General features: G+C 37.8%; 1 protein-coding gene across 4 annotated transcripts in view; it reads right to left on the bottom strand.

Moving 5' to 3' along the window:
• Window positions 1-15063, bottom strand: part of LOC140272459 (kazrin-like) — a 158034-nt gene that overhangs the window by 142094 nt on the left and 877 nt on the right. The window lies entirely within an intron of this gene.

The following is a 15063-nucleotide window of genomic DNA, read 5'->3' as shown; positions in this document are numbered from 1 at the left end:
CGTAACTGTAAAATTCTTTCACCGTGGCTGACATTTTTAAGCAAACAAGCTTTGAGGAGAAAATTTGACAAGTAGGCACTGAAGGCAGCAGAGATAAGAAGGAAATGAAGGGATTGAAAAGGAAGACTGTGTCCCCTCAAGGTGAGAGTCAAGCCAACACCAGAATAATGAATATGTGAGTAGGGCAATTGTCGCCTGAGTTCAGACACTCCAGCCACTTTGACCTTTATTACACGGTCTCAACACAAATATATGAACTACAAGAGGCTCACAAGCAGGAATTTTGACTTTTCTCTTTTCAGATTGCATTAAATTCTGGCTGATTAAAATGCAAACGGCAACATCTGTTCTCTCGAATTTCAGTGAATTTCACAGAAGTAATAAGAACAGTTGCACAATGTGGGTGAAGCTGGTTTGCGCTTTCAGCCAAACTTTGGAGGACATGGTTTCAATAGCGTACTCTTAGTGCCCTCTGCTGAGCAAAAAATGGACATGCAAGTAATTCTGATTCAAACAAGAATAGTGATACGTTTCAAGCTCATATCCTAAAAGTTACACTGAACAGTCGTTAGCCTCCACAGCTTTAAGATAGATCATATTGGCATGCATATTCAGCATATGTATCATTTGAATCACTTTGATTTAGGTAATTAGTTCAAGAGCTCTTCAAGCTGCTGTACTCAAAATAACAAAAAAGCATTTTATTTACAACGTGGAAAGTTCTTTAGCTTGAATGTCTGTCTACTGTACTCAAAGGCTACTGACTGTTAAGTTCACCTGTACTATTTATTTCCTTTCGATACAATGTCTTTACCATGAATTTCACTTTTCTACAGCTACAGTGTTAAGCATTGGCATCCATTTTTATATTTTTATCTAAATATGTACATTTTATGATATGTTAGTGAGCGTATATGGCAAATAACAGCTGTGGGATCCTAGTATCGTGGAATTTCTATTCACTAAAACAGAAATCTAAAGGCTTCACTTAATCTGATAAAGACACTTTAAACTGTATATAAAGCACTGCCAGTTTAACTCTAGTGTAAACAAACTTTATTGATAAAAAATTGCCACAGATCATGAAAGCTACAGTATGGAGTGAAATCAATGCAATGAAATCAATGTTGTTGCAGTAGAGTGGGTCACCCTGCATACTGACCATCAAACGAAAACACAGACGTCGATACAATTATCATTAAGCTTCTACAGCCACAAGTTACAACTGGTCTGGTTTGGAAATAACATTTCAATGACAAACGATTAACCAGTGTAATGAAAAGACACAGTCAATGCTTTTCTTGAGTGGTATCCAACCAAAATCAATTCAGAATCTACACACATGCACACTTCATGAAGGACATCTCTCTCATTCTGCACACATAATTATTCCTGCACACCTTTATTCATGGTAGTTGTCACCATATCAAAGATTGCCTGACTCAATAGACGCTGATGCTAGAAAAATTTGAGCGAGTTCTTCAATCTGAGAGTAGTACATAATATTTTTAGAAGTTATAATAAATACTGGCAACATAAAACTTTTACAAAGTTAACTTTGTCGTATCTAAAAATATGTTCTTTTATATTCTGCAAAGTAACCAAATATACTGCTGTGATCAAGAAGCAATGCTGCCAAGAATGAAAATGCAAAATACACCAATTCTGCATCTTCTTCTGAAACCTAAAATATATTTCACTCGCAGCTTGCCTCCAGCAAATGTGAATCTGATGAAAGAGAGGCAGGGGTGTGTAGGTAGGAGGGGGAAAGAAGGATAAAAACACAGGAGCTTGCTTTCAACAGATGCAAAGAAGATAAAACTGCCATCCCAGCTTAATGTTTGCAGTTTTTCTGTCTCATTGCTTTCTATTGTGTCTCACCAGCATAGGAAAAAGTGCCTCACCAGTCCTCCTATGGGGCAGAAATAGGAAAACAAATAAACAGGAGAGGCCGCAGTTCCAAATCATCAGACCTTTATCTGCACAGGTGGAAGACGTCTGTGTGCCACAGGGAAGTAAGATCAATACCAATAAAAAAGGTCTGGAAGAATATATGAAGCAAACCAAATGGGATAAGGTGCAGTAGAGAGAATATAGTTCTTGGAGAAATGTTGAGAGACATGGAGAGTAATGAGCCGAAATCCATTTGTGGGGTAGCTACAACGCCAGATTTGCATGTGCTACTACGTACACATTTTGCTTTACGCATGTGTTTAAAAAATTCTTCCTACATGTGAATATCGTGCATTTCTTATTGAAACAGTTCTCAAATGATAAGTAATCCTTTACATTTTATGTACTGACTGACACCCTTACAGAGAAACTTTTACTGTTGTGGTTGCTCTCGACCCAGTAGGCTTTGCTGACGCTGATTCTGCATGTAAGAAGTTTTTTTTGGGATTTCTTTTTGCATGCAGGCAATTTGTGTTTATGATTTATAATCTTAATAATTTTAATAGCCATGTGTTCCTCCTGACTGTGGATAATCTTAGACTGATTGGTGTTTTATTAAGCGTGAGACTTGCTATCTTTGGCAGGAACATTTTGTAATTTCCATAGCTGTGTGTATTAGCATAGGCATGTAGGTGGAATGTGAACATTAAAATTAATATTTGATCTTGTTTTTATGACATGTTCAACATTCCCTGGAGTGTGCATAAAGAAAAATGAATTGTTAAATGTATACTTTTGCCCTGTCGACTTACTCCTGCTGAAGTGCTCTACCTAAGTGACTTAGGTTTTAATAAAGTTAAGAGTTTGCTGGCTATCATTCTGATTTATTTAGCTCATTTGTAAAAGAATTAGCTCACAAATTTCTTCACATTGCTTTACACAGGGAAAGAAAAAAGCGCCTTTTAACCTTGTTTAGGTCCACTTGCTTCTCTCTAATGAATTCACATATAAACTCATACAGTACTGAAAGACCTATAGTGTGTTCCTGTTGTTTTCATTACGCACCAATAAGGACACTTCCACACATGGGGGGACTTGTGATTGAATCATTGTTAGCCTCTACCCACTACCCTTTAAACCAGAACTTAAAGCGTTGCATAGAGCAACATAATGAGGAAATCATTCTGTATCAAGCTAAGGAATACTCATTTTGTGTTTACAATGGGGAACTAATTCCTTTGGTGCTCAAGGCTTGTAGTTTATTGTTTAGACAATTAAACACAACTTAAATGAATCCCTTCTTATACATCTGGCAAACAGATCAAACGGGCAAAATTGTGCAATCTGTAAAAATAAAGCTATGGTGAAATTCTGAGCTCAAGTAGATCAAATCATTAATTCATTTTCCATACCCGCTTAATCCTAATCAAGGAAGCGGGGAGAGGCCCATCCTGGAGTCATCAGCTTCATAACTTTGAGGGGCGGGGTACGCTGGACAGGCCCCCAGTCTAAGTATAGAATGAAATCCTAACTTTATAACTACGGTTGGGAAACTGTTATCCAGCTCTGAGAGGCTGTCGGTTAAGTTCAGTGATTAAAGGTTAAATAGATACAGATGCATATTTACAAAGTTAAGCAAAGTATATCTCACAAAACAGGTAACTATAAAAAGAAGACATTTAAAAATGAGGGTGAACTATAGGCCTGACCGTGTTTTTTTAATATGCAGTTTAGCAGAGACTTAAGAATCAGAGAAGAAAATTAGAACACAGAGTCAAGGGGTGGTGGTTAAAGATCAACAAATGTGAGGTGCTTTGGAGTGAAACTGTTGATAGTAATTTTAAAACTTTACACAGAGTTTACCTTTTTAACTGCAAGCAAAAACACTTGACCACAGAAGATGAGCTGGCTTGGCAGCACTGCTATCCAACGCTGCCCCCTGTTGGCAACAATGGAACATCACAACGCAAGCCTTTGAGTCTTAATGCTCATAAATGAAACAGTGCAACATTGCTTACAGCACTTTCCCCACACTGTGAAATGAATGTAAATTAAGAAAATCCATCATTGGACTGAGAACCATTCTTAGGCTCATAAAACATGAGCAGGTGCTTTACATTAATCTAGCAGGATGAAAATAGATAACCTGACAGGGATGTGATGTTCACATGCACAGGAAAGAGAGGGGAAGAGCAAGCAAAACCTCCACAGCCATCTTGGCACATGAAAGCTACATAAATTTGGAAAATCTATTTAGTTACGAATTTAAAAGTTAACAAATGTTTTAGCAAAGTGTTTTAGCATCAGCAGAGCCACAAAACACAATCGGTGAAACAACAGTGACCCTGTCAAACACTGACTAGTCAAGTTTCTTGTTCAGGCTTTTCTGAAAGGTGGAAGATGTCCTATGAAGAACAGTGCATCAAGCCCTCTTAGACAACCTGGGCTGAAAAAAGCTATTTCAATAAGATGAAAAGATTACTGGAGATTATTTTTGGAAAATTAATTGACAATGAAAGTGATGTCAAGTTGCAGCTATAAAGCAAAATAATCAAAAGGGCATAAAAAATGTGTCCTGCTACGTGAGGATTTACTGCTTATGATTCAACAACAAATTAATCTCAGCATGAACGGCACAGGAGAGATTTGAACATTTCTGTGTTGACAACATGTAAACTGCATATTATGGATATATGTCAACGCATTATGCATTTACAAATAGACAAAAAGCCATCCCACCCACACATAATTTCCATGCTGATGACAAAAAAGAAATAAAGAAATACATTGATGGTGTGCAAACAGTGAGGAACACGCATCTTTGGTTTGGTGGAGTAGAACCCCAGGGGTTGTGCATCTGCAAAACGGGGAGGCAGAACTCTCATCTCTGCAGAGCTCATTAAACCCCACTAATCGTATCTGTTACTGCTGTACTGGGTGGAATAAAGGGAAAAAGCAGAAATGGGAAGTGCTTTCCTGGAGGTGCAGGGCTGTGAATTTTAAAATAGTTTGTGTTTGGGTACATGTGGGTGTATCTATGTGTGTGCATGGGAATGTTTGATAGCGAAATCTGGCAATGGCCACCATATCTACCCATTTCTCCCTCCAGCAGAGAATACATCCCCCTCAAATTTCCCCCTCCGTTTCTGCTGAGCTTTACATGAGACTCTCTTCATCTCCCTGTCCTCATTCTTGTGTTTTTGTTCTCCACTTGTAACACCATCCTCCAATGCTGGATGAACGGATTACAGACCGGCTCTGTTAGCCTCAGTTACAGCATGAGAAGAATAATGAGAAGAATAAAAACAGTATCTAATATCTGAATACAAAGGCAGCGGCAGCAAGACATGAATAATTGCTTTTTATATATTAGGCTCATCCTCTGGTAATGTGGCATCATAAACAGACCGACAAGTTAAAAGGAAAAGTCTGTTTCTTTACAGTCTCTGCTTGTTTTTGCTTCCAGTCACAGCCGACACAAAGCCCTGCAAAAACAGGAAGGATTGAATACATACATCCCAGAGCCAAGTCTAGATGAGATTAAACTGTTCCGTGTGAACTTTAACGCTTTTAGGGGTTCTGTGGAGACTTTTCATAGATGCAGGGTGGTCTGAGTGTGTGAGCTTTAAAAACGCATCTCTGAAATACAAAAGCTGTCAAACTTTGGATCTAGGACAAGCATCTAGAGGCGCGTGAATTTCTCTGCCGGTGTTTGGTATAAAAACAGACGTTCATTTGTTTGTTGATTCTAAAGTGAATCCCCCGATAAAAACTTCCAGTTTCCAGTACAAAGTTGAACTTTTGAGCATGTCATGAACATACTGAAATGTTTTTTTTTTCTAATGATGCACAGTTTGTTTTTTCTTTTTTGACAGTGACAAAAAATGTTCCCCATGTTTAATAATTTCAAGTGCTCTAAATCAGAATGCATGGTAAAGGTGTGAGTATTGGGAAGTGAAAGTGATGTGTGTGCATAGCAGTCTGTAATGTAGTAGGGGGAGTACGATTCACGCTTGACAAGACAATTTTCTTTCACTGTCATCTGTGCTGGTTTGGCTGCAGGGGCTGGAAGCTGCTGCCACTAAACATAAACAAGAGCGATTACATGTTTAATTGAAGTCTTCTGTCAGCGTTAGGCGTGAAAGGTAAAACTGAATGATGTATTTCATCAGGAAACTTTCAGTTTAGGAAATGGTCTAATTAATTAAGATTTCAATCATTTCAAAGCAGTAACAGCTTAGGGAAGCTGTTGAGTTGTATTGCTATTTTCCTAGCAGTAGTTAGAAGTGCAGTATTCTTTTCTTCCTACTTTCCTCTAGTGGTATCCAAAGACTGTAGAAATGTTTACACTGTCAGCTGCGACACATGACGCAGTACAGTACCACTGATGGCCACTAGGAACTGGTTTCAAAAGATCTCAGTCTTTAAAAAGTCGTTTTCACACACGCACTGTCCTGAAAAGTCTAGAGATGTTTGAGAGTGTAGGAAGCATGCAATAACACCAATATCTGAAACATTCTTTTCACTCAGCCGCAAGTAAAATATCTGGCAAATCAGTGGGTGCATAAAAAGCATAATCTGCTATTGTTAAAGTGTTGTAAAGAAAACACAGCGATTTCCACAGCATAATGTGAATAATGTGCTGCCTCCCACAAAGACGTTTGGACTCACACTCAAAAAGCATCAGCTTGTCTCGTGAAATACTACATCAAAAAATCTTTCCCACAAGTCATTCAGGTGTCATGAGCTAAGTTTTCATCTGTTTATCAGTGGTCTTTCTGAATATATTTGCAACTGATCGTTATTATTTGTCATTGATTGTGGTATTATTGTCATTTGGTACATGCTTTAAGCGTCTTTGAGTGTTTGTGTTGTTTAAGAGGGCTGTGAACTTTTGTTTTGAAATTACCGCTTTTATTTTGCTGTTCTGTGTTCGTAATTTTTGTGCACCTTTAAACACACAGGGTGGAACAAAATGTGTTCATTAGTTTGACTAAAATTGGACTATCAAAATATATATAAACATGTCCAAAATCACACGAAATGGAGCTTCTTAAAAGCAAACTAAACCCCCTGAGATAATAATAAAAAGACTGACTCCTGCAGGTTTACACTCAATGGGCCCAGGTGCTCAGCACATGCTCCCAAGTTCCCTCTAATGCAACCTTTTCTAAAAACAATGGAACCCAAGTGTGTATGAATATACTTGTGCTTTGCACTAATTCATCCATCCATTCATGTTCTCTACCCGTTTAATCCAATCACTATAGCAGGCGGGGGGTTGGAGCCTATCCCAGCTGCCATTTGGCAAGTGGTGGAGTGCACCTTGGACAGGTCACCAGTCCATCGCAGGACCATGCAGAGACAAACAACCACACACAGTCACACTCACTCCTAGGGTCAATTTAGAATCACCAATTTATCTACCGTGCATGTTTTTGGACAGTGGGAGGAAGCTGGAGTACCAGGAGATAACCTATACATACACCTGGAGGACACTCCTGCAAAATATTAATTGTGCAGCCAATTTCTCAATGAAGCGGCTCTCATTCTCATATTTTCTGTTTGATTGTTGTGACTGAAAATCAGCCCTTTAAGACTATGTAATCTCATGGTCACTTACAGCATTTCCAGTCTGACATTCAGCTGTGTTATAAAAGATATATCTATACGTGACAAAATCTCCATTCAAATAACTCAAAGACAACGCCTGTGCAGTGAATTTGGCTTTTCTTACATGTACTATGATTTCACACAGAGAAAGTAGGAAGCAGCAGAATGTCTTGAACCGTTTATGACAGTCCACAGTGTCACAGCATCACGCTTCAGTCAACAACTGGAATCCGCTGTGCATGTATGCTGTTAGAAAGACATTTATCTAATTAAATTACTCCGTCAAGCTATACCCGTAGCTCGACTGAACTGAGCATAACCGTGGTTAGCTACTGGTGTAAATGCTTCCCACCTGACCAGCTCAGGTTCTTAACATTTACAGGTCAGCTCTGTCTGGTTTTGCAGCTTGCTGTGCTGTGCCATCCTAACACCTCAGCTAGAGTGAGATTACTCCCTGAGGCAGTAAGGCTTCTGATAATTAAAGTGGAAGGTTTTTTAACTTCCTAAAATCCAGAGGATAAAACGTGCTCTTCAAACCTGGGCTGAATTCTACAGTCTAGAAAGAGTTTTGAGCTACAGTTGACGTAAAATATTTTTTCACCTGAATTCCATTTAGTTTTCTGGTTTGGTGGTGGCAGTGTATCTGTTTCATGGATTGAATCAACTTGAAAATGACTCTTTGCCTTTTTTGGTTAAGCTCAATTAATTTGCTTGTGGAAGCAATTCATTTAAGCTACCTTGTTTTTAAGTGTGGTACAGGATATTGTTTTAATTAAATAAATTTAAATCCAACAGTATATCTAAGAAAAGAAAAAATATATATATATTTGTGACAAATTAATTTTTCAGTGAGGAATTATGTTTAATGCTGTAAAACAACATTAAAAAAGACATGACAAAGATGGAACTGCCCAATCAAAGCGTTGATTGTGTAAATTTGTCAGATTAATGGGTAAAGGTCTATATTACTTAAGTGCTTTGAGATGAAAATTGTTGTAATCTGGCGCTATATAAATAAATTTGAATTGAATTGAATTGAATTAAAGGTTCAAGCACAGTGCCCTACAGTTTGATTTTGGAAATTCTTTCCAAGAATTTGTTATTGCTGAATTATTGGCAAAACTTTTACACACAACAACGTATGAGAGGGAAAGTACACTAATATAATATAATATAATATAATATAATATAATATAATATAATATAATATAATATAATATAATATAATATAATATAATATCATATCATATCATATCATATCATATCATATCATATCATATAATATAATATAATATAATATAATATAATATAATATAATATAATATAATATGACTAGGAAAAAGTAGAAATCACCACACTGTTAATTAGACTATTCAATTACAATTTGTTTAAAATGATGTCTGTTTGGCTATTTTCAAGTGCAGTACAAAACTTCCCACCTCTCATTCTCAAAGTCATGGTGTGCACTACTGCTTCACTTCAAACATGCAGCACTTGTTCTATAGTCCTGTATGTGTTTGGGATTAAAGTCTAAGCTTTTATCGCTCATCAGTGATCTCTCGTTTCACTAAGGAAAGCTTGGGAGAGATGGATCGTCGAGATGGGAGAGCACTGACGCCTGAAGAGAGGATTTTAGAGCAGGATAGTGAGGGATTATGGACTAAGATTGACATGATTGGCAGAGGAATCACGTTGCTGCTGACGCATCATCAACCTGCCAACGAAAACAAGTGCAACCAACAGGAAAAATTGTGGATTCCTTAATAGAGAAAATGAAACACACAGTGAAAATTGTAATTGCAAGAATAATCAGCTTTCAGTGTTTAATGAGGAATTTAGTGATTTTACCAAGCTGACAAGAGCAACCAAAATATAGCCTCACTGTGATCATTCAAATAGTCAAGATGAGTTAACCTCAATCCTATAATGCTATTTTAAGGAATATGGAAGTGTTTAAGATTAAACTCCCCAGTGCACTCTGTTCATTCAAACCACACAGTAAACCATACAGTATACTATTTAAAATGTATGCTAGTCTATGAGTAATGAGAGATGGTTATATTCCTTTGATCATGCTGAATCTTCCACCAAGGGAGTGTTATTTGAGATAAATAAGCTAGCCCTTGGAGATTTCATTTTAGCAAGTACAACATAATAGCTATAATTTGTGGTGTATTTAAATCAAGTAACAGTACATGTTAGTTCAGAAGATGCAGCTCCCCAGATGCTGGCGAACATCCAGCCCTTCCTGGCTGCTGTGCACCAACACAACATAATCACAGAACCACTGAGAACCAGCAGGTAGTTTTGTACATCAGTTGCCCGCTGATGTCAACAAAATCTGAGTCACTATGCTGTTTCTCTGTACAGACTGTTTATTGTGTTGGCAGGACTGCAACTCAGCAGGACACCCAATAGTGCAATCATGAAAATGTCCTGACTTGCTTCCTCAAAAGCCAGTTTCAAATGGTTGGCCGGAACTTAACAAAAGGATGCAATCACAGTCATTTAAGTGATGAGCCATTATCTGTTTTAACAGACACATAGTTTCAGCTTAAATTTCCAGCAGCAAGCTGACTAAATACAACAGTTTTGTTCTTTATGGCAGAAAATGGGAATCACAACATTTTACTCATGTAAAATGCTGAGCTGTCCGACTTCACGCACATCTGGGAATAATTATAAAAGATATATATATCCAAATGCAAAGGAACACATAACTTCTAGCGTCCTTAAAAAAAATGCTTTAATAAGTGCCATGTCATCTGTACATATAATTTCCCATTAGAACATTCAGAAAAACTCTTTGAAAGTGTTATTCTGTTGTTGTGTGCTACGTTGTTTTTATACATGCATCAAACATTTTTCTAGGGCTTTATTATGTTTCAACAATTAAATATTTATCACAAGCTATGAAGCACCATATCTGAACTGTTATAGAAGCAGTAAATAAGGTGTTATTAGCTATTGATTTGCTGGAAAAGCTGAATCCAAACAGACTTTGATGGTGCTGAATAGTGTAACAAGCAGAGAAAAGTGAAATGAATTTCTAAATTGGGACATCTTTGAAATGTTATAGTAAATTAATTTGGTATGTGTGTGTGTGTGTGTGAGATCCACCAAAGTAACAATATCACCTAAGGCAATAGTTGTAGATATGTTAAAGCTTTGCCATTGCAAAGCAATCTCCACCTTTTCCACATCACATCTTCACAGTATCAAATATGTGATCTCTTTTATGGCCTTTGCCATCCTGTAGATACAATCAGTAAGCTTATTTCCTGGTTCACTGGTCCTAGGTCTCCTGTAAACACTGCTCCCTGAGAGGAACTACAAAGGGAAAACAATACAACAGTTTTAAATTAATGTAATCTTTATTCAGAATGACCTCTGTGTGTGACAAGCTGTGTAAACACAGATTTTCTTTTATAAATGTGGCTCAGTGGAGGATAGAAATAGAAAGGAGCTACAAACACAGAGCCTGCTGACTCCTGAGACAGGTTCCCTGGTTCATCTGAAGGTTAATAAAAGCAAGAGTTATCCAATTCTAAAACATGAACAGGGGCAATAAGGGTGCATTGTACATTTTTCAGAATGTGCCATGTGTCACATGGTTCACTGTTTAAATTGGAAGGACTGTAGATAGCATGTTTTCTCTATGAGGAGTTTTGAATGAACGTGTAGTTTGCATTTAGAAGCAACAACCTCACACAAACAAATGCAAACATTCGGGAAAAAGTAAAAGTCATAAGTCCCTCTTACATCCATGTATGAAGATATTTTTGCTAGCTTCATGCACCTTCAGCATGAATGACTGAAAGCAGTGTCAAGCTTAACAATACACATGTGATACTGATGGGGTATGGCTTCTCTGATGTCAGTACCATGGTTTTTAGCTCATGTGAAGATAACTCGGTCCACCAGTGCAGACGGATGACTTGCATTCATCTGTGACAGACCTGTCAATAACAGGCTTAGATAAAAAGTATGTCAGAGCATGCTACATGATTATCTTTCAGAGAGCTATACCTCTGTGTTTTAATCAGTTATGTTGGCTTAATAAGATTTCAGTTTGATTTGGACTTTTTCCTAATGTTAGATCCACTGACAACAATCCCAATAATATCATGTAAATCATGTTGCAGTGAACCAATATGCCAAAAGTGAAGCTATTCTTAAAACACCACAGTCTTGTGAGCATGAAGGAAGTTAAATCCTCTGTGGTGGAGATGAGCTGCATGTACAGAAGTGCATGTACAAATTTTCTTATTAGTGTAAAGTGCTAATCAGCACAAAAAGCTGTCAGCCCCCTGCAGGGTTACTACATTCTTTATAACACTTAAATTCTACAAAATGCTTTACAAAATGTCTCAGAGAGTAGAATTGTGATCTTTACCCATAACTCAATCATTTTTTGATAGGGTGAAGGGTTTCAGAGTATCAGTATTTCTCTCATATATATTATAAGCTACACTATGTCAGTTAATTGCACATTCAAATGACAACAAAGAGTGTCAGTGACAGTGTCATTGCAAAGATCTTGTGGCTTCTGGCTAACTTAGCAGTTAATTTTCGCCCATCAACAGTTCCTAATAAAAGCAAACCAGACAATTAAAAAAATTAATGAAAATCCCCCCACCACTCATATCCATGAAAAAGGAAAAGTTACTTTGCTGGGTGCATACACTGTGCATAAACTTCCTGCAACGTGACTCCATCTACATCATTAGTAACACCGGCAGCATGAAGCTAATCTCTTACTGCAGGAAAGCCCACCGGGTAAGTAGGTGTGAGGAATCTGTAAGTGTGCTGGAGCCATAGCACAAGTGGAAGAAGGAAAGGGAATGAATCACTTCAAAGAAGACCAAAATATGTCCTACACCTGCAGTGGTCACGTATTACTTTTTCAAATCAGGTTCACCCCCTCTGGACACAGATTTACCAACGGTTTATTGAGGTATTTGGGAGATTTCAACTTTGTCTACTTAACAGAAGACTTTCCTCCAGTGTTCATGTTGTCACTAGTAGGCATAGTCTCTTTATGGATTTATAGTCAAGAAAACCTTAAAAAAAATGGCTCAAGATAAAAATATATATCCTCGTTCTGTAGTTTCTCTCTTCCTATCGAGGTTATATGGGTTTACATGAGGTACTGTTATTTCTCCAACTAATCTCAAACTGAAAGAAGACTGATGTCTGAAATGTGGGCCAAGAGATAATATAATGTAAATTTTTTGTTCAGAGCAACAGCAGGAAGGTGTAACCAGGCCACAGATATGTTTCAAATTGCTTTGTGATACTTAGTTGTCAGCTCTTTAATTGTCTTTTTTAAGCTGACATGAGCTGTGTTGAGAGTATTGTCTTTGATCCTTGAGAGAAACAAATCTTTTTTAAATCACTTCAATAATATGGTGTGCATTTGACAGAACAATTACACCCAACGGATTATTGTTAGAGAAAGCGTTCTATCTTTAATGGACTGACTTTGAAAAGTGCCAGCAATAAAAAAAAAATCACTTCAATAGGGTAATTTAACAAAAGCCTGTCACGTTCCTCCAACAAACATGAGCTGCTCAGGGATTTCTGATAACACATCAATGCAGTGCACGCAGCATAAATCACTCCACCACTGGGGAGCAAGTGAATTGTAGCAGGATTAGGCACCTGGCACAGCCATGTGAATACAATTCATAAGAAAGAAAAAAAAATCTGTCAAGTATTTATTCTGCTAGGTTACCATGAGAAGGTTGTCAATATTCAAGTTTCTCTGCACATGTAACACTCTTATAATGGATTTTCTCTCTGCAGTTCAGGCAGGAGTTTGCATATGGCTGAGGGACTCCTAGTCCAATGATGGGTGACAGCCAATGATGAAAAAGAAATCCCCCTGTAATTACTGTTCTGATATTGTGAGCACTGTTGTGGCTTAGCTATCCAACAGCTGTGTAACACTATATAAGGTTGCTAAAAATAGAAAAAAAAACACCCATCTCTTATTCACAGAGTTTGCAGCTTGTTTACTTTCTTGCCCCTCTACCCACCTCTTTCTCGACTCTGCTTCTATCGCCTCCTCCTCCCCTCCCCCTCTCGTACATCCAAAATCGCAGACATGCAGCACAAGCTTCAAAGAGCATAGATAAGTTGGGTTAGCGCAGGACTGACTGTAATTCATCACAACGCATGCAACGACAATGTCAATTTCACTACCAGAGTGGCATTTAGGATTCATTTTCCCAGCACTCTCACCTACACTGATAAGTCAATATTGGATGGAAGACACTACACAACACCATCATTTGACTTGAAGTATTCACCAAGTTCTGTAAGAATTTGGAGAAAGTGACAATAAAAGGAACAAATCCATACCTCTTGGGGATGTGCAAAACAAATGCTCAGGAGAGTGTGCATAGCTTCTCAGTGTGTGACACCAAACAATGTGCACAAAATAAGCTTGATGAGCCTCCTAACATTTACCAATCATGTCTTTATTTTCCACTTTGTTGTGCTGTCTGCTGTATTATCCATGGTGCCTGGATGAATTGTTTTCAGTGAGTGATTATTTCAATTATTGGAAATTGAAGAGAACAAGTTATAGAAAAGAGAACTTTTAAATATTTCTCTGCTGTGTAACATGTCATTGAAACAGTCGTGAGGAAGGGCGGAGAAAGGCCACCGTTTCCTATAAACAGCCTAAAAGCAAGCCATTACTTATTGATGAACAAGTAAACAAAATGAAGAAAAGTGCAGCTTGTACAAAAAAGGCTAGATATGTGCTTCAGAAGGCCTTTCCGTACTGCAGTGAATGAACTCTCTGAGTAAATACACTCAGGTAATAACCCAAATCTGCAGTAAACTTGTAAGAAATGAGAACTCTCTCTGCTTTCCATCAGGTCAGCCATGGCCGAGGACTGTTATTCTGTGTGTAAGGCATTATGAGACCTTACAACACTTCCCTAAAAAAAAACATTTGAGGTAGGCTTTGTCGCGCTGTGAGCAGTAATCCTATAACTGAAACAGGAGGTCCTGAAGGTCAAGCACACACAGACGCAAGTGACATATTCAAATAATATATAACAGGAGTAAAAAATAGAAAATGTCTCCAAACATACAGAAGAGAAACTATAACCAGTACGTAAGCCTTATCTTTATATTTTCATTCAGTCAACAGCTCAGACGTTTGCAAAGATATTTTTCAACCAGGTGGACAATGTCCATCCTGTAAAGTAAAACAGTAAAGTGACTCTTCTCCTGCTCAACAGAAATGAAAATTGCAACAAAGGTATTTCTTGCCAGGCTCATTCGGTGGATTATATCATACAGGTGTCTGTGCTATCTTGTTCACTTTTATGACATTAACGGCATTTTTTCTTTCCAAACCTATGGCATGTGCTCTCAGGCTGAGATGAAAGAATCATCCCTCTAAAAGTGAGCTTTAACCAGCCACCAGCACTCACACACAAGACAGAGCACACACATTTTCACACCTGACATCTCTCTCACGGTCTATCAACGTTAACACATTGCTGTGCCTCGCTGCATCACACTCAAATTACAGTA

The sequence above is a fragment of the Leuresthes tenuis genome, unplaced genomic scaffold, assembly GCF_036924035.1.
Source record: "Leuresthes tenuis unplaced genomic scaffold, fLeuTen1.0.hap1 SCAF_16, whole genome shotgun sequence".
Taxonomy (NCBI): domain Eukaryota; kingdom Metazoa; phylum Chordata; class Actinopteri; order Atheriniformes; family Atherinopsidae; genus Leuresthes; species Leuresthes tenuis.
The sequence above is the reverse complement of the archived record's forward strand: the minus strand, read 5'-3'. Positions and strand labels throughout refer to the sequence as shown.